This window comes from Varroa destructor, unplaced genomic scaffold, assembly GCF_002443255.2.
Source record: "Varroa destructor unplaced genomic scaffold, Vdes_3.0 BEIS01000004.1, whole genome shotgun sequence".
Lineage (NCBI taxonomy): Eukaryota > Metazoa > Arthropoda > Arachnida > Mesostigmata > Varroidae > Varroa > Varroa destructor.
In genome coordinates this window covers 34,345,672-34,359,575 of record NW_019211457.1, presented here as the reverse complement: position 1 = coordinate 34,359,575, position 13,904 = coordinate 34,345,672, and the positions used below count along the sequence as shown (strand labels likewise).

Here is a 13,904-nt window from a genome sequence, read left to right as displayed (position 1 = left end):
ATAAAAACCAAACTGCGATAAAAATTATCATTTGTAACAATTAGAAGCACCACAAACGCCGTAGCTTCTGCCACTACCGTTCGACCATCGTCGTTGCTGATGGAGCTGGACAGAGGGCAGCAGCAGCAGCAAGATCGTGAAGGAAAAAACAAGATGGAAAATGCCTGACAACAGCAGTCGGCCGAAGGGCGGCAGCCGAGAGATCTACAACAACAACCGTTGGGAGAGTGTGACAAACAGGCAGACAAGAGAGCCAGGGAAAAGGAAATTTTGAGAGAGAGAGAGGGAGGGAGAGAGAGATAAGTGGAAATTGAGTAAACAGTGAGAAGCAGACGACACACGAGGATCCTGAATGGTTGAACAAAACAAATCTCTAGTCTTACAGCGTTTGCGCTACCAATGCTGAATCAATAATGAGAAAAACATAAGCAGTTACTGGTACCCGATACTCTGGTAAAGTGGGCGTAAGGAAACTAAATTTGGTTCCGGTGGAGATCCTATGGCGAGAAAACATATCGCCAAGACGCCGCTTTCTGATGTTCCATCAGTGTCACCAAAGTGCACAAAAACAGAAAAGAAAAACTCCAACCCCTGGATAATTTTTCGAAAAGAATCTCCAATGTGTTCTATTCATTCACAACTGACTTTGCTAACAATGACGCCCTCGTATAATCAGAATCATAGTTATCCCTGCTGTCGTACCTTTAAGTGATGACCGTTTTCGCACTCGAAATTATAAGTAATCATTTGCTAGCAGTCTCTTTGTACGGTATCTACTGCCGTACTATATCCAGCAAACAGCCCATTCTAAAGATGGCCATGTACCTTACGGTGCGACGAAAATGTCACGGTAAGATAACTAGCACACTTTGTTTAAAAACTAAGACACTTGGTTTTTTCTCTTATTTTTGTGTTATATTGTCCAGCATAATAGAAATGACTAAGTAATTGACTTAGTAGTAGTGAGTAACTGACCTAACAACGTAATGGAAGCAAAATTCTTTCCTTTCGTACCATTACAAAAGAGATATACAATGGTATCAGAGGGCACCATTCGAAAATCAAATAAAAGCCTATCCAATATCGGAGCATTTATTTTATTCCGCTTTACGCTGCAGGCTCAATGTTGTCACGACGGAGGTTAACGCTTAGCCATGCTACTACAAAGTTACCCGCATTGTAGATGAGAAAATCCAAGAATCCAAAAAACAGTAGCATAATACAATTCACTGCCAGTCGGCTTTTTAAGAAAAAAATTTTCACTCGTATCTGCCGTTTGCCTATAGCCAAAGCTAGTTTGCGCTTCGTCCGATGAATGTTAATTTTGGTTAAGTGTTTATAAAAGACATAGTCTCGTGCGAAAAATGACCACCACATGTCGTTATCCTTAATCAGTTTATATAACAATCGAGGTACCTGACCATGGCGCTGCCATATTTTGTTTCATTCCACTTCTCGGTAATAATATCTCGCAATAAGTTAATATAACTAACCAATAAGGAACTTTTTCTTTTGCATATATTTGATACAGAGTCATCAACCATTCGAGCTCTTAAAAGGTTTAATTTTATGTATACTTATAAAATTACTTAGCAAAAATAAGATTATTTACGTTGGGGTATTTAAGAAAGGTAATCCGCACCATGATTACTTGTTGTCATCTTTTAGGGAATCGCATGTGAAGCATACCTCTATGGGACAACAAGGAAAATGATGCGGGATTCGAGCTTCATTCGATAAGGTTGGCAGACGTCATGAAGATATCACTACTGCGTTCTTTTTTTTGTTTTATTATTTGTCATGCTAAATATATTGATTGATAGAACGACGCCTAAAATATCAATACCTGAGCTGTTATTTCGAATATATTTGTCATATATCCGGAACAACGGCCTAGGCACTGTCGTTACGGAACGGCGTATTATTTATCCCCATCAGCTTCGTATTTACGAATATTAAGATGCAAAAATACTGGTATTTTCGTTTAGTCCATGCAGTTTAATGACTCAGCGAAAATTGTACTTAGCCTCGTTTCCCTTTGGCTCGTATAGGCGTCACAAGCGGATGTCGTACAGCCAAGCCAGGTACGATAACGGATCCGTTAACGGTAAACTGAGTCGTCACTTCGCTTTCATCTTGAAGTCATATGTTGCTTCCTTCCTTATCAAGAACGCTCAAGGAGTCCTTGCCTTCATTATTTCCTCACACCGTATCATTCACCGGCTTTTAGCAGTGCCGAGCGACTCCTGAGTCCTAATTTTTCGACCTCCTTTTCTTCTGGATCGTACCGCTGTCCAACGAAGATACCACATTCAGGACATAAGCCGTCAGCATAGCAGCACGATTTGGTCTAGAACCCTAATTCAGACTAGTCAGTTGGCAACGACCCACAACGCCCTACGCCCTACGCCCTGCGCTAATACTGCGGAGAGCCCCTTGGGTTGGGCGCCTTGCTTTCAGCGCGTTCACTATTGGCTCCTGACTATAACTACTAGCAATGCTACCCATAGCCGTAGAAGCAACGAGACGACCGTAACCTGTTGCATGTCTTATCGCATTCTTGCTTCTATCACTCCCTGCCTGCTACCATCCTGCCCCTTTTTAAATATTAACCACCCTTCGCTTAGCCTCGTTTTGTAATCTGCTACTTTATCTGCGTTAGTCTTGCCCTGTTCTGCGCTATTCTGTGCTCGCTCCTATTCCTGCCAGGTAAATGTTGTAGTTACTCGTGGCTGTCTGCGACCGAGCAGAAAACGAAGGGGAGCCCATGGAACTGGATGCCCTTCTCGTTTGGCTGTTTAACCTGTCCTTGAACGCCGGTAGTTTGGTGCGCGAACGAAGAGTTACGCGAGGGAAAAAGAAAAACGAGAAAGGAGAGCCACGGTTTTCCGCCAGAAGGAATCTGGGAAAAGATACCGGTCTATTGTATTGCTTCTACCGCTACAGCCATCGATGCTTCACATCGTATTCTTTTTCGTCTTCTTCCTCTTTGCGCTGGCAAAACCACTTGAAAAGATGAACGCCAACAACGTACTGTTACCTACAACAAGGAGAGAGCGACGTGCACAAGTAACTATGGAAGGTGAGAGACGAGCGGGATTGGTACGTGAACGCCGATCCTGCGAATGTCGGCTTGGTCAGTGACGGAGTCACGACGACTAGCGCCTTGCAATACAGTAACGAAACAAAGTTAGACGGCACACCTCTTAGATAACGATCAAAATAGATAATGTGACAATTAAATACAAGGAGAAAGCGCGTGGCCCAGCACATCAACGTCAAAAAAATCGAGGGCGCGTTGTATAGAAGGATAACCTAAGGCTGAGGAACAAGGTAAGAGTCATGGGTATCGTGTAGCTTTCTGTGGCAAAAAACTCTTGTTTAACTTGCTACTCAATCAAGCTCCTTCTAATAGACTATAGGTACATAGACGTGCCACATACGACATAAACTGAGGCATAGCACATGTGGCCTGTATTTGCCCGTGACTGGTTTTGAACCATGATGCTGATCAAGATTGAACTTAGCTTCGCTGACTTTGCTGCAGATAGAAAAATCGTTTACGTTGTCCAAACAACTTTCCAGAAGCGTTCAGAACACTGTATCCTACATACTCTCGTATGAAACAGAGAATGGTATGGAAAAAGAAAGGTCGTACGCGTCATATGTATAACAGGGAAACAAAACGCTCAAAGCGATAAAAACAAGCGTACCAGCAAAGCAACCTAAAATCGCTGCTAAACCGTTCACCGGCAACAATGACTAGTCAACATTAAATTTTGAAAAATATCCTACTCTTCTACTGTTAACAGGTAACCGAGTATTGAAGATAAGCAAAACCTATCATACATTTCGTGCTCACCTCTTATCAAGCGCCCACAAGATAAAGTTGCGGCCGGTAGTGCTTGAAGGCGCATTTTGTGCCTTTCATATTTTTTTTTTTGAAAAGTTCGACACATTACATGTACGCAATACAGAATAAACAATTTTCGATTTCTCAAGGTCTGCAGCCCAATTATCCCCATGCGCGTGTATTTTTGCAGGGCAGTTGGAAGAAATGAGAAATGCAAGCGCTGGTTGGGCTGATCGGGAACTAACGCTGCAACAAAGCAATGGTTTCAGGATTCTGTGTGTGTGCCAAGTGTGAAACAAGGATTGTCAGAGGATATAAGTTTGGCGTACTCTTATTACGCCTCCTCTGATTCTTAAATTTCTAGAATAACTGTTCTGGCCGAGGGGTCGAAGGCTTCCGATGCCAGCGCCGTCTATATATTCCGTTCATGCTTTTGCATTAGTTCGTACCCCAGTCGCATCTAGCTACCTCTGGGTGCTTAGTTTCCTCCTGCTGGTATTGCAACCGTTCCTGGTACGATTACAGTGATGGCTATTGCTCCTGCAGCTTCTGCTTTTCTGTACTTGACATTCATTGTAAAGAACCTAACGCCGAGAAAAACTGGGCATCGTAACTCCACTTGGTGTACCGCCTCTTAAGACTTTAAAACAAACCCCCCAGTAGAGCCTCTTCTTAGCTTCGAGCATAGACGGAGCTTCGCGTACACGCGTTCTGGGTCGTTCTTCTTGGTATTACCATAGTCCGTCACGCCGCAGGAGTCAGTTAAACACAGGAGCTAAAAATAATAAAAGAAGAAAGAAAAAACGATAAGTAAAGAGGCGACGTAAAATGGACCAAAGAATGGAAGAGGGATACAGAGAGCGAGAAGGCACGCTGGAAGGCGGGCAGGGGGCCACCTAGCAAGACACCGTAAAAATGATTGCTTAACCCAATCCAGCTTACCAAGGGCAACATGTTACGACCAGAAGCAGCACAGAACAGACTCAAGTAGTTGCCCCTACCAATATCAGCAACAGGGGCAAAGCAGAGAGAAAACAGCCCGCGAATACCTTACAACCCGCTGGTTGACTGGCTAAACAGAGCGCCTAGTTCAGCGGAATCACAATCATATATTATTATGTGAAGGAAACGACTGATACTCAATGTGCGTTAACAACAATGGCTCGACAGAAAGAATAACAACGATTCAACAACAAAAACCGACTTGAAATATGAACTGGAATCAAACCCTTCGCCGTTCCCTCTACATTTCGAATCCTTCGGAAAATGTTAGAAGCGTATTCACTATTACCCCGCGCGAACGCCCAGCAAGCACTGGGGCTGGAAGACGGGGAAGGTAGTGTTAGCTAGCGTCCTTTGAGTAGCTGGGTGGAGGCGGAGTTAGGTAGTTTAGCTGGTTATAACAGGTTATCTAGTTTAAGTTACCAGGAATCTAGCAAGTTGGCCAATAACTAGTTCAATGGTTGAAATGAGCATTCCAACTAAAGGCTCAATCAAATGCACGAAGGATCTGGCTGAAGGGATTCTGTATGTTTCCTGAACGTCGTCTCCTTCGTCATACATTTTCGTACGTGTAGGTGACTCCGTCAACGTTTTTAGATGTGTTTTTTCAAGCTATCTCTTCCTTGCCTTCTATGGCGCTAGAAGCGACTCGATTGAATCCGACTACAAAGGGATCGAACGGCTTCAAGAAGAGCTGTAGGCAGAAAGAAGAGAGATGGAGATCGGTAATGTGAGATAGAGGGAATCTTTTGTTCGGTGAGAGAGCAAACATTGTTATTGTTATTGGCATATTCACAAGACTTGAGCGAGCAGCGAGTCGGAGCGCCGGCGGCAGAGGCGAAAGAATTCCATGGGGCGGTTGATTTGTTGGTTTGCTGAACAATTCGAAAAGAGCCAAGCGAAGTAGCAGAAGCGTCGTGGAAAAGTCGAAGTTTCAGCAGGGGGTTCTTTCAACTTCGTTAGGGGCTTGGGATCGGGGTTCAGCTGCGGTGGAGAAACTCCAACTGCGATTGCGACTCTAGCGGCCTTGTTCCCGATCAGCTCAGGGCGGTTCTTTTTTGGATGACAAAGTCCGCTTTCCAAGGGTTTTCATTCGTTCAAACGGAACAAGAAGCAAAAGGGTAAAAGGATCACATAGATATTGCTCCTCTGTCCATCTAGGATTAGCGAATCCCATGTACACAGTCTCGAACAGGCAGTAGAGCGCTACGTGTTTACGTCGTGAGTTTCCTTATATTAGATATTGTGTTGAATCATTAAGCTATGTGAAGACATCACTAACTACAATTTAATTTTACCTGTCTATCTATGCGTGTTAAAGAAATCCGTCCTGTCGAAACATCCAAAATGAATTGAGCACCGCCTACGAATTTTACGGCAATATGTTATATGAACTGTAAAATGCCGTGATCTAACACACGCGCTCAGGTTCTAAATCATGTATAAATTTGTCAAGCTACTTCGGTTTTAAACCCACTCAACCTTGGTGTATATATATCAACGCATTCGTCCATCCCAGTCTCATTTCCGTCCCAGTTTTATCTTTTTAGAGGTATCAGAAATGTTTAATAGCACAATGCCGCTTTCTAACTTTTTAAAGGAGTTGATTGCGGCGGCGAGCGTCGAGTAGTAGATCGAGCTACCGAAACTACGTCCTCGAAACTGTCCCTTCGTACGGCGATGTACCAACACCGTAGTATGTATACGCACGAAAGGAAGAAGGACACATGCGACGATGCGTAAAGTTCAACGAAATTCGGCTAACAGACAAGGCAACATCCAGCTGCATCAGCTTCTGCCACTTCTTTCGGGAACAAACAAAAAATCCGTATTTTTTATTAAAATGATGATGAAAGAAAAACAGCAAGCGATTAAGCGACAAACGAATCCGTACAATTATAACTGGTGCGAAGTTGAGATTTTATAACTGTTTATATAACGAAGTCATTGCGTTTAACTTGCAGTTATTTATCCTGGTGGTGAATTGGCGCAATGAGTGCGCAGGTACATGTGTCCCACACCCCGCATGTGTCTGTAGCATGAACGTCTGCCGTCAATAATGCTACTGGAGCATCTCACACGTGGCCAAATACGAAAACGTTAGTTTTCCCCTGATAACGATTCATTTAGGCTCTGTTTAGCCTAGCTGCTGTAAAGAGATGGTTCACTTACATCTACTACGAGAGTCGGACATGGTAGGCTTCTCGAGCGCATTTTTACTTTGTCTTTCTCTCTATTTTTCGCTATCTATCTTCGCTACGCTTACGGTCATATGCCAACAAAAGAGGGTAACGAACGAGACAGTGAACCGAAAGGTACCGACAAAAATTTAAAGCTTTCAACTCATGCTTCTGACTAACTCATCTTGACATTACCCTGCTACAGTATCACTTCGACCACACTTCGAGTCCGGATACTATGCTTATTCGTCGGTGTGACGTAGATATGAGCTCAGGGGGGGAAAGATAGAGAGAAAGAGACGAAGCGAGCACGCGACTGTGCTGTTGTATTGGATGGGGAAGACCCAGAGTGGACTTCGTCGCTGCGGAAGAAAACCGGCGGAGCCGAGCACCGGAGTAGCTTCAACAAACTAACTCAGGCGCAAAACAGAGCGGCCGGCCAGGAATCCAGATCCAGGAGTGGTCGTATCTATTGAAGGCGTAAAAAACTAGGGGAATCGTACTACTACGCAAAAGCAACGACCCATGAAGCAAATAGGCGCACGTGGCTGGATAATCCGCCGCTAAGGGATGACTACGCCATAGGCCGTCACTGCTTTACCGTGTTAGACGCCGAATAACAGCTTGCTCAACGCAGAAAATCATCCTCGCTTTTTTGTCGGGGGCACAGGCGACTTTGTCTTCTTCTTATGTTTTTCCCATTTTCATCGAACCCGCGAACCCACAAAGCAGCTCGACCGTAACACCACGGGCGGACGCTAAACTTTGTCTTTTGTTGGCTGCTTTTGGGTGATGTGCGGTATCCCTGACTGACGTTGCCACTACCTCCACCCTGTGGTAGCCATACAATAACTGGCCTAATCTTCCTATACTGTTCGCTCTCTTTCCTGGCGAGACATTGTCGGTATACGGTTATATCCAGTATAACTAGTCGCCCTAGCCGGATTAGAATATCAAAGGCAGGACCACCGCCTCCTTGGCCAGAACAGGTCATATCCTGGATGTTAGTTTAGTCCCTCGCAAAATGCTGCCACTGGTACTGAAGAACAGCGACTGGAGTGTGACAGTCGATGAGATGGCTGACGTCCACTCGCATTATTCCCAATTCCCCTACGTCCCAAAATTCTGCACGTCTCTCCCTAATCTGAATCAACCTGCTACCCAGCTAAACCAAAGATTCATCAGCTATAGCAAAAGAAACAACGAAGCGACGAATCGGTGATGAGCAGTGGCCGATCAGCCGACCAGCTCGGGCCCCGATGTGAGGACAACAACGGCAAAAACACATCGGAACGCTTACACAATAGAGAGGCGAGCCCGTAAGAAATGGGCTTGGCAGGCTTTTTTGTCCCGTCTCCCATTCCTGGCGTAGACCCGGCTGCCTAGGAGTTTCTCCTCCTTCTGGCTAGCTCAGGCAGCTGAATTCCGCTGACCGTGTCGTTACTGGCACTGACACCCTGCTATGTTGCTACTATTATGGTGGTGCGATTTCCGCAGCTGCAGCAGTGGGTTCTGCAGCTGCCAGTGAATCTGTGCGCTGGTGTGATACGCCAGGTCAACCTATAATGAAATAACAGGAGACCGAAAAGGAACCATTCATAGCAGTAGAGTTCACTCGCTGAGCGAAGGCAGACACCGAGACGGGGAATGGTGGAAGGAGGGGGCATAGGAAAATGAATATGGAGAAACGACCACGCCGAGCCACGCAATATTATCATTATTCTACATGAAAACAATTTTGCTGTTGAAAGCGAACCGTCTTTATACCTAGTAGTAATAACAATAATGATAACAATGGGAAAATCGAGGCTGACAAGGACACACCCATGCTAGCAGCGTAGAGAGCCTAACAAATTACGACTACTCATACTTATTGTAGAAGCCCAAAAGTAAATTTGTTTCGGTGCGAATTTTCCAAAATAGATTGGAACTGGTCAAGTCGTTGGTAGAAAAATTATTTCGTGCGATATACGCAGCGCCTTGAAACCATTTGAAAAGTTTCCCGGGAGATGTGCGTATAGAGGAGCTTGACAATTCAGTTTCGGAAGAGATCCGTTCTGGTGTATGGTTTATGAGGAACCTCATAAATGCTCGCATGCCTTATTCAGTTAAACAGTGAAGACTTTTTATCCTGCCTGCAGTATGTGTCCTTGTACGAAACTTATTCGTGTTTATTTGATGTTCAAGTTGCCACAGCATCGATTTCTTTAGCTATCACTTTGCATTAAATATACTTTAGTTACTAAAAAAAATATGCGAAGCCTAGGACAACAATTAAGAAAAATCGAAAGAAAGTTATTTGAAAATGGCTACCTCTAACTGTGGTTCGCAGAATTCTGCATGTTTCATACATGTGTCACCGTCCAGTCGATCAAAACTTTGAAATAATAAAATCAATAAGTTAGCAATAGATTTAAAATTTCAAATTGGAAATTACTTACAAAACTATTTCGTTACATACATATCTGTCGCGGCCTTGCCCCGTCGTGTAACACTTCGTCGACTGTCCCGGCCAAAACACAGCTCAGTCGAGGATGAAAGTTTACATCAGTGAAACAGATCACATTAAATAACACATGCGCGTTCACTCTATCTTTTACACTCAAATAAATTTACGTTATATTTATTTACATGTTGCCAATAGTCAACAGCGTCTCATACGCGTGATAACTAAGTATAAATATCGTGTTTGCATGTGATCTTGACGACTAAGGCTGTGAACCAAACGTCTTCTTTTCGTTTCTAATTTCAACCCGTTTTCCGTCCCATTCCAGATTCGTTTTCATGCAAAAACATACCCTAAATCAGCGTTATTTTGGGGGCTAGGTAAATTGCCCAATAGCTTGCATGACTCGAATTTAGCCAGACGAAACCGCCAGAAGAAACCACCTTCGTATAAGCTCTTACATAAGTTATTCACTCATAGAAGTGATAGTGATACGCAGCATCGCAGCGTCGTGCAGCGCTATGGCAACGCAGTAGCTGGGAACGTTCGGTGCTTCGGAGCGAAGGATCTTTCCATAAGCACGATTGCATTAGCTTTCCGCCACCGTCGACACACGGCTGACGATATAATTTACAGCATACGTGCCGCATTGGTAGAAGCAGCAGTGGTCACATCAACTGCATAGCCAGTGATCGCCGTCGCCAAAGTTTACTCTGGTCGTGCGCGCGTACGACACCCGCCACCGCACGCACGGCGTGTGCCCGCATGCGTTCATAAGCCAAAAGACCTTTCCCCCTTCTATATGTATATGCTATGAATGTAAGTAAGATTTGAGTTAATACCGTACGTGAGGTTGGTACCGCAACGCTAACTGCTGGTGGCAGCTGCAGTGGCAGTGGTTACGACGCCGGCTATCAGCGTCGGCAGTTCCGGATTATTGTCACCACCATTTGCTGTTACATGGCCCAGTATACGAGATTTGAATATAAATGCTATGCCTATCTTGATAGACCTCGACGCTACAGAAAATTTTCCAGCCGTCTTACATCGCTTTCCCTTCCAACCAACTTGCTTGTTCCCATGATTTCTCTCCCCCTCCCTATGGTGATCCCATGCAATGGGTGCATGTCAAGTCTAATGTAATGCGCGCAACGCAGGCGCTGCACACCGTAATGACTTGAAATATCTATGCAGAGGACACCTTATGCTTTAGGAGCGAGCGGAGCGCTCACACTGGTGCTATAAACCGCGCTGGACATTAGCTTGTCCTAGGCAAGTCTCGCTAGAACCTCAGTTCTCCGGTTTCGGTTGGTCAAGCTTCAATCGGACTGTACGTTTCTTTAGTGAACATAAACGCGAGTATAACTAAGCTGACGCAGTATGGCAATAACTGAGAAAACGAAAAAAGTGGACGATGGACTGATGTCCTGCCGTTGCCTCAGGTGAAATCAGTCAGGAAACCGGAGACAGAATAGGGCAAGGTTCAGCACAAGAGCGAATAGTGGGCTGGCTTACTAAATGCGCTTATTCATTTTTCTAGTTCTTGATTAAAGGATCGCTAGTTTAAAAGCCGTTGCATTCTGAGCTGCAACAAAGTGTTGGGGGTGCCGGATTTGGGCGAGACGGAATCTGGCTAGCGCCTGTTGCAGGTGCAACATAAAAAAAAGGAAGCAAACATGAAAAATTTTCAGCCTTGGTGTGAAGCTCAAAAAAGAAAAATGAGGGAAGAAAAAGAATATACTGCTCTTCGTTTTTAGTCCTGGCCAGCTTTAGCTTTCATCCTGATGATTTGGAAGAGGGGCTTGCTTTCTTTCCTGTGACGCTCAGCTTTCACAAAATTACGTTCAAACGAAGAAATTTGATGCGATGCATTTTTTCCATCCCTAGCCTCCTCTCACCCCTCTTTGTAAACCCCCCGATTTAACCCCTCATTTTACAAAAATCACCGAATTTGACCTTCTCCGCAGGTACACCACATTAAACACTAACATCTTCTTTTTCTTTTTTCCAGATGAGCAGAACGTCGTTGACAGCTATAAAATCGGATACGGAAAGAGAATTTAGCCTGCTACATGCTTGAACATAAGCTAGCCTTCGCCAGACCTAGGCGACGCAATCGCCTTCTTCCTGCTCTAACTCAGAGGCGTCTGGGGTTAAGTCACTCAGAAAGAGTCCGATTGCCTTTAACTTTTAACCCAACTTACAGTTCATCAATTCAATAGCTACCTCCTTCCGACACGTAGCGCCATCAGTATGGTGGCGCTTCTGTTGAGATTCAGATACCTGCGGAGCCTCAAGAAAGCTTCCGGTACGACCCGCTGCTCGTTCCTAAACCCTAGCTCCGCTCCCGACTCGCCTTGGCCCTCACTCAACGCTGCGAATCGTTCCTCGTAAAATTTAATTAAGAGTTGCTCTTTAAGTTCAAGTAAAAGCGCATGCGGCGGTGAATGTTTCAAGAGAAGCTACAACAAGCAGGACGTACCCAGAACACCTTAAGCTTGTTTCAAACCTCGTCAACCGCTACGCCTCTGGTTGCACACGGACGGATTCGTCCATACGCTTCTTCCCATTTCTGTAAGCGACGCATCCCGTGCTAAAAGTCAATATATAATTTAACAGGCCTAGTCGCAGTAAAAGTAGTGGCGATTGATTTTAGCTTTGTCTTTGTCAGTAGCGAAGGGACCCAGTGGCGATGGGAGGCCCAGAACGCTGCTGGGGATCGGAGAGCTGGAGACCAAGCGTCGACGGGAAACCGAGTTTTGCAGGTTTCACTAAGGGACAGACTAATCGCGTTGAAAAAGTAAGAAGATAGAGGCCCACTCATTGTGCTGGGTTCATGACGCTCATGGGCGCCCTTGCTAGCACCCGATACGTGATAGGTCCATGGAAAAGGAAAATGATTGCAGAACTGCTTATACGCCCGTAGCACCTCGTGCAAGCCATTATACGCGTTTATGACGAAATGGTGTCTGTGACGTACACGTATTGCTGTGCGAGAAACGGATTATTATGTTTAGCGATTGTTAGCTCAGGCGGACAATTTAATTAAAGCTTCAATAAATTGTACGCGCGTTCTGCAATTGCGTAAATTCATCTCGTTCTTAAGTAAAATTTGCACACAATTGTATTTACAACAACATTTAAGCTTGGCATTAATTGTTATGTAGCAAATTCCTATAAGACCTATTATATACTTAGTCCACAATGTAAGATTAACAATATTTGACCGGCTTAGATAATACATAGTCGGCTTAAATCTGTATTCGTGCTTTGTGCAGATCATTGTTCTAACAGACAATGAGACATCATGATATAATCGTTTTCTAAGATTACAATTTTGTGAAGATCGTCATTTTTTTTTCCTCAAAAAAAGATATCTAAACAGTATGAGACATTTTTCTAATCTCGAATCATATGATGAATTGCCTAGCACGTTGTGCCTCTAGCTTATAAGCTCGTATAGTAATGGCAGTGAAGTAAGGCAAAACAGACCGGCGGCCGATAAAAGGTATACTGAAGTCTCCTAATTAAAAGGGCTCAATAGTGGCAAAACTGTGCGATCCTTACATTAATTCATCACTTATCTAACGTTTATGAAAACTCTCTAATTATAACTTTACAATAGGTAATATTGTATTACATATAAACTGGGGATTCAATATAAATTTGGCCCAAAATGCGGCTCGATTGAGAAATATAACAACTGATACAGTGGAAGAAATGAAAAGGTGGGTATGAAGTTGTGCGCGGAATAGAATGGATGATAGCGCTGAGGGCTAACGGGAAACAGAGAATTCTATCTGGTTAAGCAAACGCAAATCAATTAGTTCTGAAATTTATTAAAAATGTAAATTACTATGCCTTTTTTGTATTTTTACTATACCGTTCAAATATTCTAAATCATAAAGAAATGTATGTAAAAGACTTATTTGTGTGCATCCGAGGACGTTGATTAGAAAACCCGCTGCTAGCTCGTTGACAGAGTCAAAACAAATTAAACTCACGGAAAATGTTCATACAAACGTTTGTAAGAGAGCGCTCTCATATAGGTTCTTTAAAATGGCATTTAAAGCCGACTGAGATTTGGTAGCGGCTCAAAATTCAACGATCTTAGACAACACTCTTTCCAAAAGAACATAGCTCCATATTTCCAGCGTCCTATTAATACCGATACGAGAGATTTGGTAAACGATACTACATCCTACGGGTGGCAACATCTCGTTCATATGAAAAGAATACAATCAATGCTTAGCTAGCTAACTTTCCTACTTTTCTCCATAGTGACTGGTATATTCTATGAACACATTTCGCGAAATAAAATGGGTACTTAAAGCATTCTTCTCTTGAGCTTACTATAAAGCCTTTTACTCTGGTAGCAATTCCTGTTCTTTTGTTGTAATGTATCTACCGCGGGCTACCGTGT

At 43.9% G+C, this 13,904-nt stretch overlaps 1 protein-coding gene and 1 long non-coding RNA gene across 3 annotated transcripts in view; one reads left to right on the top strand and one right to left on the bottom strand.

Moving 5' to 3' along the window:
- LOC111249113 (uncharacterized) overlaps positions 1 to 13,904 on the bottom strand; it is a 197,410-nt gene that overhangs the window by 113,560 nt on the left and 69,946 nt on the right. The gene's annotated exons all lie outside the window — the stretch shown is intronic.
- LOC111249114 (uncharacterized) lies at positions 194 to 12,866 on the top strand. Of its 2 annotated transcripts, XR_002672779.2 has the most exons (5): positions 194 to 850; positions 1,669 to 1,741; positions 2,052 to 3,333; positions 6,456 to 6,551; positions 6,820 to 9,563. It is a non-coding gene; the product is annotated as an uncharacterized LOC111249114 (long non-coding RNA). The 2 variants fall into 2 exon arrangements; XR_002672778.2 differs by lacking the exons at positions 6,456 to 6,551; positions 6,820 to 9,563 and adding an exon at positions 11,493 to 12,866.